This window comes from Jaculus jaculus, chromosome 11, assembly GCF_020740685.1.
Source record: "Jaculus jaculus isolate mJacJac1 chromosome 11, mJacJac1.mat.Y.cur, whole genome shotgun sequence".
NCBI lineage: Eukaryota > Metazoa > Chordata > Mammalia > Rodentia > Dipodidae > Jaculus > Jaculus jaculus.
In genome coordinates, this window is record NC_059112.1 from 13,185,779 (window position 1) to 13,203,527 (window position 17,749).

At 45.1% G+C, this 17,749-nt stretch overlaps 1 non-coding gene across 1 annotated transcript; it reads left to right on the forward strand.

Annotated features, from left to right (window-relative positions):
* The first annotated feature begins 258 nt into the window (after positions 1-258).
* Positions 259-377, forward strand: LOC123453346. The gene has a single exon (XR_006632746.1). It is a non-coding gene; the product is annotated as a 5S ribosomal RNA (ribosomal RNA).
* Positions 378-17,749: the final 17,372 nt, after the last annotated feature.

Genomic DNA, 17,749 nt, shown 5'->3' on the forward strand with positions numbered 1-17,749 from the left:
AGTACATAGGAGGCTGAGGCAGGGGGATCACCATGAGTCCGAACCAGCTTGGGCTATATAGGGTGTATATATCAAGCCTGGAATGGCTACATACTAAAATTGCAGTGGCTAGAGGCCCTGGCATGCCCATTCTCTTTCTTTCTTTCTTTCTTTCTTTCTTTCTTTCTTTCTTTCCCTCTCTCTCTCTCTCTCTCTCTCTCTCTCTCTCTCTCTCTCTCTCTCTTTCTCTCTTGTTTCAAATAAATAAATAATTTTGTTGTCTACGGCCATACCACCCTGAATGCGCCCGATCTCGTCTGATCTCGGAAGCTAAGTAGGGTCGGGCCTGGTTAGTACTTGGATGGGAGACTGCCTGGGAATACCGGGTGCTGTAGGCTTGAAAATAATAATAATAATAATAATTTTGTTAAAAAAGCAACCCCCCCACACAAAATAGCATTATGGGGAGTTAGGTAGAAATTTGGTTTTGACCAACATGACATAAACAGTTACTGGCCAGAAGGCACAGAGACAAACACCCTTTGGGTGGGAGTGGGGGGTAGGGTGATATGGGGTAATGATTTAAACATAACACATTTAAAAATATACTTTTGGGGGGCTGGAGAGATAGCTTAGCAATTAAGACGTTTGCCTACAAAGCCAAAGGATCCCGGTTCGATTCTCTAGCACCTAGGTAAGCCAGATGCACAAGGGGGCACATACATCTGGAGTTCGTTTGCAGTGACTGGAAGCCCTGGTGTGCCCATTCTCTCTCTCTCTCTCTCCCTCTCAAATAAATAAATTATATATAACACACACACACACACACACACACACACACACACACACACACGCTTTTGGCTGGGTGTCACAGCACATGTCTTTAATCCCAGCACTCGGGAGGCAGAGGCAGGAGTGTGGCTGTGGGTTCGAGGCCAGCCTGGGACTATAGAATGAGTTCAAGTTCAGCCTGGGCTAGAGTGAAGCCCTACCTTGAAAAACCAAAAGGGAAAAAGAAAATAATACTAAAAATATACTTTGAACCTTCCTTCCACAAATAAACTCAGAAGGATGACATCTTTCCAGGGATAACTTTAGAGTCCGCCGTTACCTGCAGGGTACACAGCAACTGAAAGACCCATCCAACCTCAGTCTGTAGAGTCGTTTTGGGAAAACCTCCCCAGCCTGGTGTGTGGGCTGGCATGGTGCCTCTAAGTAGCCTCCTCGGCCCTGGCAAGCTGTGCCGGATTCCATAGGCGAAGGAACCTTCCAGCACCAGCCGAGCATCTGCAGACTTCATTTCCTGAGGAGCCTGACTTCAGCTGCTCAGTGTCTCTTGCTCTGCCAATCCAGTAGTGGCTGAGTTCTAGAAATGGGCTCTTCTTCTGTGTCCTGGGGTGGGTGGGCATCCTGTCTCTTCCACCCCTTCCGGGCACCTTCGTGTTCACTCCGTCAGGAGAACTCCAGTGACTGCATCCAAGATCCCTACTCAAACTAAAATATGCCCTACCCTCAGTAAAGACACCGTCACCAAGCATGGCCAGGCCTTCCAGACGAGACCCCATCGATGAAGCTCAGGGGGTTACAGTCGGTTGGTTTATCGAAAAAGGGACCTGGGGCTGCACAGATTGCTCAGTGACTAGAGGCACTTGCTTGCAAAGCCTGATGGCCTGGGTCCAATTCCCCAGTCTAAAAAGCCAGATGCAAAGTGGTGCATGATCTGGAGCTTTTAAAAAATATATTGTGTTTACTTATTTAAGAAAGAGACAGAGAGAGGGAGAGAGAGAGAGAGAGAGAGAGAGAGCCAGGGTATCAAGCCACTGCAAATGAACTCCAGATGCAGTTGCCACCTTGTGCATCTGGATTAGGTGGGTACTGGGGAATTAATTGAAGGTCCTTAGGCCTTGCAGGCAAGCACCTTAATGGTTGAGCCATCTCTCCAGCCCCCGCATCTGGAGTTTTACTGCAGCACCAGAAGCCCCTGGCACATCCATTCCCTCTCTCATTTATCTCTCTCTCTCTCTCTCTCTCTTCCTCTCTCTCCTTGCAAATAAATAATACTAATAAAAACATTTTTTTGAAAAAAGGACCTTATGGTATGTTCATATATTGAAATTCTCAATTAAAAATGTTTGTTTCTTTAAAAAATGTTTTTTTTATAAAAGGGACTGAATGGTATTGGCTATGCCCCTCTCCTAAGCGCCTCATAGTGATTCAGTGAATTCAATAACACCCATATTTTAAGCTAGGTGTTACCTACAAATGTAGGCCATTCAAGCTTCAGAATAAATTTTTTCATGTGAATATGCCAATCCAACAGTCATAGGTTTTATTTCACTTTACTGAGGAGGAAACAAATCAATCAACAAAGATGCCCACAAACCACGGCCCCCACCATAAGCACCAAGTGGTCTTTGGAGACGTCCCTTTGCAGGCCTTCACCTCACACAGGCTCATTGGGAGACAGGATCTGCTCATTTTCTCTTTGGGTATTTCCTTCTCATTTTTCACTTTGCAAATCCCTGCAGTTCTTTATAATCCAACTCAGGCCAATGCCTTACTTAACTGCATGCAATCAGGGCACAGCTGAGCTCTTAGGGTCTCAGGGCTTCCTATTTCTGACCCTGCTATGGCAAAACTGATCTGTGTTGATGACTTTTCTCTGCTCATGGCAGAATAGGCCTTTCTTATTCACCTGCTAAAAATAGATATATTAATATTATATATATATGTGTGTGTGTATTTATACACATACATACACACACATACCATATATATAGATAGAGAGAGAGAGAGAGAGAGAGAGAGAGGGAAGGAGAGAAATGGTGAGATGGAGAGAGCCAGAGAGAGAATGGGCACACCAGGGCCTCTAGCCACTGCAAATAAACCCCAGACACATGCTCCACTTTCTGCATTTGCTTTTACATGGGTATTGGGAAATTGAACCCAGGTCCTTAGGCTTTGCAGGCAAGTGTCTTCACTGCTGAGCCATTTCTCCAGGTCTAAAATATCTTGTTTTATTTTATTTATTTATTTGCAATGAGAGAGAGAGAAGGGATGTGTGCCCCAGGGGCTCTACCTCTGCAGGTGAATTCTGAATGCCTGCACCACTCTGTGCACCTGGTTTTACATGAGTACAAGGGACTCAAGCCCAGGTTGTTAGGCTTTGCAGGTAAGCACTTAACCATGGAGCAATCTCTCCAACCCTTATTCACAACCCCCCCCTTTTTTTTCTTTTTGGTTTTACCAGGTAGGGTCTCACTCTAGCTCAGGCTGACCTGGAATTCCCTCTGTAGTCTCAGGGTGGCCTTGAACTCATGGTGATCCTCCTACCTCTGCCTCTTGAGTGCTGGGATTAAAGGTGTGCTCCACCACACCCGGCCCATCAATTTCTTTCTAACTAAATAAGTGCAAAATTTAAATATCAATTGAATGTCACTTTGCAACTACCAGATTAAAAAGATTAAATTTATAGCAATCAGTGTTGTGCAGGCTGTGGAAGAAATAGTTTCATTCTGTATAGACTGGTGCCCTGTTTCTGTGCACTGGTTTTTTTAACCTTTAAACAATATTCATTTATTTATTTATTAGAGAGAGGTATATAGATATATAGATAGAGAGACAGTATTATGTACCAGGGCCTCCAGCCAGTGTAAAAGAACTCCAGATGCATGTGCCACCTTGTGCATCTGGCTTATGTGGGTACTGGGAAATTGAACCAGGGTCCTTAGGCTTCACAGGCAAGCACTTAACTGCTAAGCCATCTCTTCAGCCCCCTGATTCTTAGAAAACTTTGCCTGCCAAAATAAATAACTCAGCTGAATTACTAAGGAGCAGCATAATGCCATTTAAAATGAACAGAATAGAGATGCTAAAAGCCCAGGTTCAAGTTAGTGGCTGTATGATCTCATTCATCCATCAACGAAACATCCTGACACTGTACTAAATGTGGAAATTCAGCTGTGAAAGCCAGGCTCTCCCTCTTGAGATTGCCAGCCTGGCAGAAGAAATAGAAAACATCCAGGCGATTACCATATGGAGAGGCAGAGACAGCCTCCTGGAGAAAGCCGGGTCCTGAAAGAATGCAGGAAAGGAAGCGGATGGCGTGGGGCGGGGAGGGGGGGGGGGGAAGTGTCTTTCTAGGCAGAAGAATAAATCCAGAAGCATCTGTAAAATAGCCCTTCTTGATTACATCACCAAGCAATTTTGATGTTCAAATTGGATTTTGATGTGGAAGGGCAGATTTCTTTGCAAATGGGATTTATTAGTGAGATTATAACATTGAAAGCCAATTTCGCTGGCTGGAGAGATGGTGTAGCAGTTAACCGTGCTTGCTGCTTAAGCACGAGATTGTGGGAGGGTCTGAGACCGCTTAAGTTTGATTCACCAAAAACCCATGTAAAAGTTGGCAACCCTAGCCCATGGAGACCGAGAATGACTGGTGGCTGCTGACTGAAAAATAACAACTCAGGGTTCAGGAAGAGAACCCATCTCAAGGAAGTATGCAGAACAGCAATAGGAAAGGACACCTCAAGTTCTCTGGCCTGCGTGGGTGTGCATACATACCCACGGCACACACACACATCTATACATACATGTGCACAAAGCCTGGCTTTCACAGCTGAATTTCCACATTTAGTCCTGTGTCAGGATGTTTTGTTGATGGCTAAATGAGATCATACAGCCACTAACTTGAACTTGAGTTTTTAGCATCTCTGTTTCGTTACTTTTCAACATGCCACACATACTCCACACACACACACACACACACACGCATGCACGCACGCTTGCAATTCTTTAATCACACAGAATCAGAAAGAAAGAAATTTGAAATAAAAGAACAAGAATATATCCCTTGGCATCAAAACTTCTTAGCCCCCTCCTTTTTTTTTTCTTCCATTTTCATCCCCTGTATTTACTTACTGGGGTTGTCATAATAAAGTACCACAGACTGGGTGGCTTATGAAACAGAAATGTATTTCTCACAGTTCTGGGAACTAGAAGTCAGATGACTCTCACTGGGGGTGTTTTCTGTTGGGGCCCCTCTCTTTGGCTTGCAGATGGCTGTCTCCTCCCTTGTTCTTCTCCCTTGGGCATCTCTGCATCCTAATTTTCTCTTGGTATACACACTATATATGGGGATAGGGCCACTCATATGACCTCATTTTACTTTAATCTCCTCTTTTTTAAAAATATTTTTGTTGGGCTGGAGAGATAGCTTGGCTGTGAAGGCACTTGCCTGCAAAGCCAAAGGACCCAGGTTCATTCCCCAGGACCCACATAAGCCAGATGTACAAGGTGGCACATGTGGCTGGATGCCCTGAAGTGCCCATTCTCTCTCTCCTCTCTCTCCCTCCCTCTTTCTCTCTCAAAAATAAAAATTAAATTTAAAAACTTGTTATTTATTTGACAGAGTGAGAGCATTGATGCACCAGAGCCTCTTGCCACCGCAAACAAACTCCAGACGCACACGCCACTGTGCGCACCTGGCTTTTTGTAGGTACTGGAGAATTGATCTTGGGCCATCAGGCTTCATATGCAAACCCTTTTCACCCCTGATCCATCTCTTCAGCCCAATTATCTCTTTTAAGAGCTATCCACAAATAGCTGCATCTGTGGTACTGAGAATTAGGAGCACACCACATGTGCCAGTGTGGGTGGCATCCCCCTAAAGGAGTCTATCTGGATGCTTTCCCAATCCTCTCTTTCTCCCATATGGGATTAAAGTGCCTGTCTAAGGCTATCATAGGTCATTTCACAGGAACAATGCTAATATTGAAACTGAGCAACATATACTGGGGATTAGAGGGGAGTGGACATTAAAAAGGAGGGGAAAGTTGGGCGTGGTGGCACATGTCTTTAATCCTAGCACTTCAGGAGGCAGAGATAGGAGGATCACCGTGAGTTCGAGGCCACCCTGAGACTCCATGGTGAATTCCAGGTCAGCCTGGGTTAGAGTTGAGACCCTACCTGGGAAAGCCAAAACCAAACCAAAACAAAAAAGGAGGGGGAAGGAAAAAGGAAGGAAGAGAGAGAAGAGTACAGAGGAAGAAGGAAGAGAAGAAAGAAACAAGGAGGGGGAAAAAGGGAGACTCGAAGAAAGGGTAGATGGGAACAATGACATGAATAATCTAATAGTTCAGGGCTTGAGAAAGGACACAGGAGTTTGCTTTAACCCAGTTTTCACGTGTCCTGGAAATCTAGCGTTTAGAGGTAAGTGGTTTCCACAGGGCTGGACCTCTCAACAGAGACCCACATCTTTTAGCACTACTGAGGAAATGAATCAACGTACCTGTAAACACAGTGATGGCTGCCAAAACTCCCAGCATGCAGGAGGCTGTGGCAGGAGGACTGTGAGTTTGAGGCCAGCCTGGGCAGCAGGTGAGATTTTGTCTCAGAACACAAATAAACAACAACAATAACGGCTGTCTTGTCTCAATGCAAAATAGTACTTGGTCTCCAGCACAGCACCTTCCCAACTGCTTTTAAGAGTAACTTCATATCTTTGTCTTGTGCTTTTCCCACTGACTTTATAGCTGACTGAACGAAACAATCCCACTGCATTCAGCTGCAGTGCCCTATTGTATGGTGTGTTAATAAAAGGGGCAGAGCCACATATATCAAGACAATGTGGTACTGACATCTGGCAGACATGTGGATCCATGGGACAGAGCTGACAGATGAGGCATAACCCTTGACATTTATGGTAGAACCAAATTTTAACAAGGGTGTCAAGACCACTGGGGCAAAAATATCTTTACAACAAACACTGCTAAAATAACCATATACCTATGTGCAAAATAATGAAGTTGGTGCTCTACCTTGAATCATAGTAAAAATACAAAAACAGGGCTGGAGAGATGGCTTAGTGGTTAAGGAGCTTGCCTGCGAAGCCTAAGGACCCATGTTCAATCTCTCTCCACATCCCATGTAAGCCAAGCGCACAAAGGTGAGGCAAGCACAAGATTGCACATACCTACTAGGTGGTGGAAACATCTGGAGTTTGAATTCAGTGGCTGAGGCCCTGGTGTGCCAATGCTCTCTAACAAAAACAAGTGGATCTAAACCCTAACTATGAGAGCTAAAACTATAAATTATATAGAGACATGGGTAAAAGTCTTCCTAAGTTTGGGTTAGGCAGTGGTGACTTAAACAGTGCCTAAAAAACACAAATGACAAAAGTAAAAAGATAAATAGAACTAGACAAAAATGTAAAACCATTTGTGGGCTAGAGAAATAGCTTAGCTATTAAAGTACTTGTCTGCAAAGCCTAAGAACTCAGGTTCAATTCTCCAGGTCCCACATAAGTCAGAAGCACAAGGTGGCACATGCATCTGGAGTTCATATGCACTGACTAGAGGCCCTGGCATTCCCATTCTCTTTCTCTTCCCCTCTCTTTCTGTCTCAAATAAAAATAAATAATAATTTTAAAAATTAAAAAAAAACACATTTGTGCTTCAAAGCTCACCATCAGGAAGTGAAATGAAGGTTCACAGCATGAAAGTATTCGCAAATCATGTATCTGGTATCTTGCACAAGAATAAACAGAAGTATAAGTTGAGCTTCTCATCCTATGAACCCAAACCATAGTTCAGACTTCAGCTAAGCCCTATGTAGATATTCCAATTCTGAAACTTCAGTAAATATGAAAATGCATACAAAAGGTCAGATACACCTGCAATCACAGCCATCGAAGGTTTGGGCAGGGGCTGGTGAAGTGGAGGTCAGCCTGGGCTGCACAGGGAAGCTCTTATCAAGAGGGAGTGAAGGAGAATGAGGGGAGGAGGGAAAAAGGAGGAACAGGAGGAGAGAAGAGAGGAAGGGATAAAAAGAGAGCCCTAAAGTAACTTTAACATCCCAATATTTCAAGGCAGAGAGAACAACCTAAATTTTCCCTGGAAGAGGTAAGTACAACCTTAGACAGAAGCACCAGGGTAAATACAAAAGGATGAGTATTCATTCCTGTCACCACAGAAAACCAGTGTTTTTCTGCCCTTGAAACAAGAAAGTGTCAATCAGGAAAGATACTGGTTATTGTGGGCACCTACCACTGTGGTCAGCACTTCTCTGCAAGGAATCGATTTTCCCTTTCCTGGATCATCAAAAGCTTTCCCTAGTGCAAGTCAAAGTCTTTCCAACAGAAATAAGCTATTTGATTCTCAGAAGGTGTCAGCACAACAGGGCCAATATGCTCCTGTCTGCTTTCATTTAGATAGTATTAGGAGAAGGGTCTGGTGGGAAAGGCTACACAAGACCTTTTTACAAGGTAATAATAATGACGATGGCAAATGCCAAACAGGCTGTGCTGGACACCACACACAAATTCTGTGAGCAGCACTTTACTGCAAGCCACCAGGCAAGAAGGATGGTGATTCTCTGCCTCTCCCTGAGAATCTCAAAAAACAAAACAAAACAAAACAAAAAACCCTCACACCTATTTGAGTGTGTGTGCAAGCATGCACACATAGAAAAAGAGAGAGAGCAATGTGTCCTGGGAATCAGAGACTCATGAAAGGGAAGGGAACTGTGTGGCTACCTAGGTCAAGAATCGATGGGTTCACACAGCGGGAGTGCTGTACAAATGGGCCAGGACTCATGTCAGGAGAAAGGAGTAAGAGGAAGAAAGGAATCGCAGGCAAAGCACACATTGGCCGAGAGGGAACAGGAATGCCACAAGGAACAGGAATAGCACTGATTCTCTGAGCCCGGGTCACAGGGGAGGAGAGCAGAACAGAACCGAAATGCAGCTCGAACAGGTCCTTAGCCCCAGGCTAAGGATTTGGCACTGATATTTTCTTTAGCTAAGGAGATTACTGTTTCCTTTTAATTTCTCTATCCCTAAAAAGAAAGTTTAGAATTAGGAAAATAGTTATTCATTGTGTCAATAGCCCACCCATTATACACAGAACTGTAGGCTGGGCTTATATATACAATATCCCATTTGTTAAACCCGTTCAATTTTTAATTTCTCTCTCTCTCTCTTTTTATCTCTCTCCCTGGCTCTAATATCTCCATTAATCTGAAATTCTTTCTCTTTTTGAGTAGATAGAAGAGTTAAAAAGACAAATACAGTTTACTTGTTGCTATAGGACTGTTCTGACAACTAGTTTTTAAAAATATATTTTTACTTATTTATTTGCAAGTAGAGACAGTGAGAGGTGTACATGCCAGGACCTCTTGTCACTGCAAATAAAATCCAGATGCATGCACCACTTTGTGCATCTGGCTTTACGTAAGGAACTGGGGAACAGGACCTGGGGCCATCAGGCTTTACAAGCAAATGCCTTTAACAGCTAAACCATGTGTCCAGCCTTCTATTCTGGTAGCTTTAAAAGAAATATTTATAGCCGGGCATGGTGGCACACGCCTTTAATCCCAGCACTCGGGAGGCACAGGTAGGAGGACTGCCATGAGTTCGAGGCTACCCTGAGACTCCATAGTGAATTCCAGGTCAGCCTGAGCTACAGTGAGACCCTACCTCGAAAAACCAAAGAAAAAAAATTATTTATTTGAGAGTGTGAGAGAAAGAAAGAGGCAGACAGAGAGAGAGAGAGAGAATATGCACGCTATGGCTTCCAGCCACTGCAAACAAACTTCAGATGCATGTGCTCCCTTGTGCATCTGGCTAACGTGGGTCCTAGGGAAGCAAACCTGGGTCCTTTGGCTTTGCAGGCAAACGCCTTAACTGCTAAGCCATCTCTCCAGGCCTCTGGTAACTCTTAAATGGCTATACTCAACAAGATAAAGAGGCCTTCTTATTCTTCCCTGCCACCTGCTTCAATGTGAACTGTTTCCTCGGTAAAGTTATCTCACTTTAGTACTGATAAGCTTGGCTTAAATATGTTTTATACTTGAGTGATAAAATTTGGCCCAAGGCAATCTCTATACATAAAGAACTGTATTCTAGCTTGATAAACATGCAATTTATAACCCAATCTAAGAGTAACTGAGCAACTGAGACTTAGCCAGTCACAGAAGCTGAACCTCCAGCCAATCAGAAGCTAACAGCTGCCAAATTATGGCCAAATAAAGCAACTTCCCACTGAAACCAATGAGGGTAGTTCTGTATTTCTCTGGCTATAAATATAAACCTACACACGTGGGGGACAAGGGTGTTCTGAATCAGTTCCAATCTGGAATGCTACTCATTCCTAGAACCATTTTTTTTTTCTTTCTTCACATCACCTCTGTTAAATTCATCTCAGATTTCTTTTAACAGAAAGGAACAAAAACTGTGTCTAAAAAGTAGGAGTTCTGTTCACGCCATCTGTAACTTTTCCTTTTGATCCTCAGTAAGGGAATAAAATCCTGTGCTCTTTTCCAGCCTTCTTCTGGAATGAGCCCCCCCCCCCGCCCGGGCTGCTCTTCCTGTGATCCTCCTCACCTTCTCAGCCCTGGCCCACTGGAGAGCCCAGGGCTGCATCCGTGGTCCTGGTCCTGTCTCTAGAAACTCTCCAAGGATGCCATCCACGCTTCCTTGTTGTTAACATCATCTCTCGACTAGTGACTCTCAACCTTGTGTCTTCGGCAGGAACCCATTTGCCATTTCACCATCCACCACCCAGTTGTCTGCTAAGCTGGCATCTGTTCAGTCTCCTGACCCTGCTACAACAAAACACCACCACCTCAGGGCCTTGAAAGAACAGAAGTTTAATTATTCGTCACAATTATGGAAGCCAGAAGTGCAAGAGGACCACACTTCCGCTCAAGACCCTAAACAGGAAGTGTCTTCTTCAACGGCATCTCCAATCTCTGCCTCTACCTGCATATAGACTGCCTGTGAATACCTCTCTGTATACCCTTCTTGTTGTGCAATAGGACCTTAGCCTCGTATTTAGGGCCCACCTGAAACCTAGGATATCTCTACATGCTTAACTAAGAGCTTAACTAAGAATAAATAAGGTACAGGGCTTGAATGGAAACAGCCCCATAGCCTCAGGGTTTTTTTGTTGTTGTTGTTTGGTTTTTCAAGGTAGGGTCTTGTTCTAGCCCAGGCTGACCTAGAATTCACTATGTAGTCTCAGGGTGGCCTTGAACTCTCGTGGCGATCCTCCTACCTCAGCCTCCCCATTGCTGGGATTAAAGGCGTGTGCCGCTATGCCAAGCTTAGCCTCTGGTATCTTTGATTAAGCTTCCTACTTAGTCTTCAGCAGGCGGAGCCCTGCTGGGGGAGGTGTGTCACTGGGGGTAGATCTTGAGTCCAGCCCTATGGTACGTTCAGAGGCGGCTCATGCTTGCTGGTGCTGGCTGATGTCTCTCTGCTATGTGTGTGTGATGAAGTGAGCCAGCTTCTTCCAGCACGATGAAGCTTTTCCTGGAATCTATAAGCCTGAAATAGACCCTTCCCTCCCATTAAGTGTTTGTCCAGCAGTGAGAGGTAACTACAACATAAGGCCCTATTCCAAAGTTCTAGGCAGATGTGAGGTTTGAAGAGCCACTACTGAGTCTACGGTAGCTTCTTAAATCATTCCTTTTTTTTAACATTTAAAAATTTATTTATTTACGTGTGTGTGTGTGTGTGTGTGTGTGTGTGTGTGTGTGACACATCTCCTTGCTGTTGCAAATGAATGCACATCAAGCTTTACGTAGGAACTGGAGGATTGCACCTGGGCTGACAAACTTTGCAAGCAATTGTGTCTCACTACTGAGCCATCTCCTCAGCCCCATCTTAAATCATCCTAAGCAAAACCCTTGGTGTCCTCTGAAGAAAACACTCATTCTGGTCCATCACCCATGGGCTCGCGTCTTGAAGTCTTCCTCCTCAGCTTGGTGGCCCTATGTTGAAGGCCACGGAGCCTTTAGAAGGTGGTGCCTGGCTGGCGCGGTCAGGATATGAGGGTGCCACTACACACTGCCACTCTCTTGGAACTGCCCTGCCACACCTTTCCCACATGGTGGGCCAACGCCGCTGAAACTGTGAGCCAAAATAAGCCATCCCCGCTGGAGTTGTTCTGTCTCGAATTCCATCACGGTAACATGAAAAGTAACCGGTAATCTGACTTTAGTCACAGCAAAACCTTGAGGTCACGCATGTTTCCTGCAGCACCCCACACCCCACATCCCAACCGCACAGAAAGCCTATTGGATCTACGTCCAGAGCTCCAAAGCACATTCAGAGTTTGACACTTCTCCATCACTACAGGTCTAGCCCAGGCTCCTGGTAACAATTTACTAAGCTACTCTTTCTTAAACTGATTCCCTTAAAGTCTATTCTCAACGCTGGAGTGACCCTTTGACAGTTTACTCAGATAATGCTGGTGAGATGCTTGAAGCTCTCCTTTGGCTTCCTGTCGCATTTGGAATAAAATCCTGAGCCATTCCAATGGCACCAAAGACCCTACAGAGTCAAAGTGAAGGGAGCGCCTGTTGCTGCTTGGACATGATGAACGAGTTAACTGCAGACCCACAGCGTTGGTCATTCCCTCCATCTGAGATGCTTTTCCTCCGGATAACCTCCTGGCTTCTTGCTTCCCCACATGGTTTGGTCTTTTTCCAGTTTCAGACAGCCTCTTGCTCGCACAGAATCCACTTTCTAATGTGGGGGACAGGCAAGGGGGAGCTGGCCATCAACACATGAAGATGAAAGATGCAAAGTTTTGAAGTGTTCCTATTCATGGTTCAGGCACGTGGGGCTGGGACACACAGGGAAGGAAATGGAGCAGACAGTGAGAATGTGGTGGCTTGGTGACTTGAGATAAGAGTGGGGAAGTAATGAGGTTAAGAGGCCAAACAGAATGCCAGGCTCTGGAAGAAAATGGGCTTCTGGCAAACTAGGAAGATGGCCTAGCTGCTGAGTGAGATGATGTGCATGGAAGCATCTGGAAAGGTGAGCTCGTCCTTCTTCTTCTTTTTTTGGGGAGGGGGGTTCGAAGTAGGGTTTCACTTTAGCCCAGGCTAACCTGGAATTCACTGTGGAGTCTCAGGGTGGCCTCGAACTCATGGTGATCCTCCTACCTCTGCCTCCCGAGTACTGGGAGTAAAGGTGTGCGCCACCATGCCCGGCTAGTCCTTCTTCTTCTTGTTGTTTTTTAAAAGATTTTTATTTATTTATTTGAGAGTGACAGACAGAGAAACAGGCAGATAGAGAGCAAGAGAGAATGGGCGCCCTGGGACTTCCAGCCACTGCAAACGAACTCCAGACATGTGTGCCCCCTTGTGCCTCTGGCTAACGTGGGTCCTGGGGAATCGAGCCTCGAACCGGGGTCCTTAGGCTTCACAGGCAAGTGCTCAGCCGCTACGCCATCTCTCCAGCCCCGGTTAGTCCTTCTGATGGTAAGTCACCATACAGCAGTCCCACGAGGCCACAGAACAGGCATGCACAAAAGTCCCATTACAAAACAAAAGGCTACAGAAAACCCAGGACTAGGGGTGAGGGGGGGAGAAAGGCTGTTTTCTTCAAAAGCAAGAGGCCAAGTCATCGAAGGATGTAGGCAGTAATGAAGGAGATGGAACAGTTCTGAAGTGATTGCTCTGAAAAATGTGATAAGGAGAAGTGGAGATATGGCTCAGTGGTTAAAGGCACTTGCTTGCAAAGCTTGAAGGCCTGGGTTCAATTCTCCAGTACCCACATGAAGCCAGATACACTAAGTAGCACCTACATCTGGAGTTCATTTACAGTGGCAGGAGGCGAGAAATTGCTGAAGAGGCAGAAGCAGTAGGATCAGGAGTTCAAGGCCAGCCTATGCTACACATACTCTCTCTCTCTCTCTCTCTCTGCATCTTTTTTCTTTCTTCCTTTCTCTGTGTCTCTCAAATAAAGAAAATTTAAATAATGATAAAGAGTTAAGGGCAATAAAATAACAAATCCCTGGGATGTTGAAAAATTCTTTTCTATTGGCCTGTTTCTATGCCATTCCAGGTTTAAAAATTTTCGATTGTGAGCCCGGTGTGGTGGTGCATGCCTTTAATCCCAGCACTCGGGAGGCAGAGTTAGGAGGATCGCTATGAGTTCAAGGCTACCCTGAGACTACAGAGTGAATTCCAGGACAGCCTGAGCTATAGTGGGACCCTACCTCGAAAAACCAAAGACATTTTTTTAACTGATATAACAATTATGCATATTTGTGGTGGTTTGAATCGGACGCCCTGCTCCCCGCCCAAACACACGTGCTTTGAACACTTGGTCTTCAGCTGGTGGGCAACCTGGGAGCTGGAGTCTTGCTGGAGGAGGTGTGTTGCTGGAGACCGGCTTTGCAATGTCACAGCCAGCTCCCTTTGCCTCGGTCTGGCTCACACTCTCTTCCTGCTGTTTCCACCTGCTGTGGCAGAGGTGATGCCCAGCCTCTGCTTGTGCCATGCTTCCCTGCCATCATGAAGCTTCCCCGAGAGAGTACAAGCTGCCATAAAACCTCCTACCTATCAGCTGCTTTGGGTCAGTTCAACTGGGTTGGGTGTCCCCCTCCCCCCTCAGCAATACTGATGGTGTACAGAGCATCTTTACTGTCATTTTTAAAAATAATTTTATTTATTTATTTATTTGCAAGCAGAGGGAAACAAAGAAGAAGGGGTAAGGGAGAGAGAGAATGGGCACATCAGGGCCCCTAGTCACTGCAAACCAACTCTAGATGCATGTACCGCTTTGTGCATCTGGCTTTACACGGGTACTGGGGAATTGAACCTGGGTCCTTAGGCTTTGAAGGCAAGTACCTTAACTGCTAAGCCATCTCTCCAGCCGCCCCCCCCCCCAAGAGCATTTTTAAAATTAGTATGTCATTAGAAAGACTTTAGTCCTGATAAACGACAATGGCCCAGTTGAAGACAGGAGTGAAACATATAGGGCTGCCAGTGAAGAGAGCCAAAGGCTTAAAAGTGCCAACCCGGGGCTCCAGGACCATGTGCGAGAGTGCAGGGAAGGCGGCTGCCAACGTGCCTGCCTGCGCTGGGTGTGGGTGAGATTGGGAAGCTGGGCAGGAGGTCCACTACTTACTACTCAGCAGCGAGCCTGCAAGGTATTTTTTTCAACTGCACTTTTATGTCTCCAACAAACAAACAGAACAGGAGACTGACGCACTGGGAAATGGGAAAGGAGTGAAAATGAGAATGAAGTTGGAGCTCAGTGGTGGAGCAAGGGATCCCTTGTTCAATGGTAGGCACAAAAGGGGATGAGAGGGCTGGAGGGATGGCTTAGCGGTTAAGGTGTTTGCCTGCAAAGCCAAAGGACCCAGGTTCGATTCCCCAGGGCCCATGTTAGCCAGATACACAAGGGGGGGTACATGTCTGGAGTTTGTTTGCAGTGGCTAGAGGCCCTGGCGCACCCATTCTCTCTCTCTCTCCCTCTTTCTTTGTCAAGTAAATAAAAATAAAATATTTTTTTTAAAAGGGGGAGGGGATGAGAACCCAAAGAGACTGTACTAAGTAAGTGGTGACTCGGAAAGCAGAAAAAAAAAAAAAAAAAAAAAACTGGCCACAGGAGGAAGGTGCAGTGTGTAGGGTTTGATGCAAGAAGTTCCAGTGTATCAATGAGTCATTAAAAGTCTTACAAGCTCATAATTCAATCTTGAATCACGGTTGTCTAAACACATGGTTTTTCCTCTTTACTCAATGCAAAAGTACTTAGAGATGGCTCATGAAGTCAAATCTGCTACGATCAGGGTTGGAAAGCTTCCATTTACTCAAAATGGAAAGGCCTTGCTTATTTCTTCTCCTATTGCAATGATGGAGGGTGTTAGGAAATTTATAGTAAACTATTCATAGCTCTAAGACATATGCCAATGCACTTATAGAAGCAAGGTAGTGGCTCAGTTCTTTTATACTGAAGTATTATTTGGTGTAATAAAACAGAAATATCCTCTGAGGAGAAACTTGTTTCCTAATTACCTTTTTAAAGGTACTGGTGCTTTCTCTAACCAAGAAAATAACAGACACTAAAGACTAGATATAAAAACAAAGACACACAGGGTCCAGAAACTACAATGAACTATACAGTTCAATGGTAAAGAGTTGCCTAGTATGTGCCCTGCAAGCAAAGCCAGATAGAAAAGAGAGAGCGAGAATGAGGGAGAGAGAGAATTGGTGTGCCAAGCCCCTGTGAATGAATTACACACGCACCGCTTTGTGCTTTGCGTGGGTACTGAGAACCTGGGTTGTCAGGCTTTTCAGAAAAGTGCCTTCGCTGCTAAGCCATCTCTTCAGCCCTATGCTCTGTTTTGAACTTACTGAAATTAAACACAAAGGATCAACTATATTAAACTTATTCTTTTCACCATGTGTTGTTTCTTCATCTACCAGTTTAGAAAGGTAAGTTTCTGAAAATCGACATGGTGAGATTTTGGCTTCTCGTGTTAATACAGAACAGTCTCTTCTAGGTTGAGAGAGCCAGCAAGTATATTTTGGTGTTTTCTTCTTGTTGTACTAGTGCAGGTCAACAGAACTGAAAGGTAACTTTTTCATTTTGACAATGAAAACCACAAGCACACTACCACAGCTTCATGTCATAATCATGCAATGACAATTACAGTCAAAAAGACCAACTTGAACCGGGCATGGTGGTGCACGCCTTTAATCCCAGCACTCGGGAGGCAGAGGTAGGAGGATTGCCGTGCGTTCAAGGCCACCCAGAGACTACGTAGTGAATCCCATGTCAGCCTGGGCTAGAGTGAGACCCTACCTTGAAAAACCAAATAAATAAATAATAAATAACAAACTTTGGGGCTATAGATATGGCTCAGCAGTTAAAGTGCTTGTTTGCAATGCCTGATGGCTTGGGTTTGATTCCCCAGTATCCCTGTAACGCCAGATGTACAAAGTGGTATGTGCATCTGGAGTTTGTATGTAGTATCTGGAGTTTGTATGTAGTGGCAGGAGGCCTTGGTGTCTACGTAAAAGTCGTGACGGTTAAATTCTACTATTAACTTGATCAGATTAGAAATCAAATAAGAGTCACACCTCTGGAGTGGGTCTAAGACGGTATTTCCTGGAAAGAATAACAGAGGGAGGAAGACCTACCCCTGAGTCGGGGGCCCTGCTAGAGTTAGAGTAGACAGAAAGGAGCTCCAAGGAAGCCCAGGGCCTTTGACCTGGCAGACTGAGCTACTTGCTGGTACTCTCATCTCCTTTGTTGCTGCTAACCTTCACGGATCCTGGAACTCCAGCCTTCCAACACGGACCAAAGACCAGCAGCTCTCCATGAATCCTCCAGGCCTGTGGTATCAGACTGGGACTTCTGAGACACCCACCCTCATAGACCGACCATCTACTGGGTTCTCTGACTCTCTAGCCTGCAGACGGCTGTTGTTGGACTGCCCAGCCCATATATCCTGCATGGTAATCAAATTAAGCCCCTTTGTAATCCATATTTATCCTATCTGTTCTATTTCTCTAGAAAGCCCCAAGTAACAGATAAGCAAACCAAATGCTAACAGAACCTGAGAGTATAGTGTCTAAACTGAATTTACATTTTTGTGTCCCTCCCTTCCTTCCTGCTTTTCTTCTAAAGTTCTATACTGAAATAGCTAAACATTCTGAGGAAGATAGATAGATGCATGCAAGAATTATGATGAGACATTTGATTTTGAAAAGATACATCACATTCCACCAGGGACTGGCAGAATGAGGTAACATAGGGAGATTGTAAAAGACACCGAGCTGAACCAAAGACCAAGGAGGCATGTCCATCTTCAGTAGAAGAAAGAACAGAAGGACATTTGCAAGCCCAAAATGGGTAAGTCAATCAGCTTCCTTGGAACAGTCTTCAAGGGCTGGTTCCACTGGCCATGAAGTAACATCCAAGGAGACTAAAGCAGCCTAGCCTCAGTTCCACACCAACCAAGGC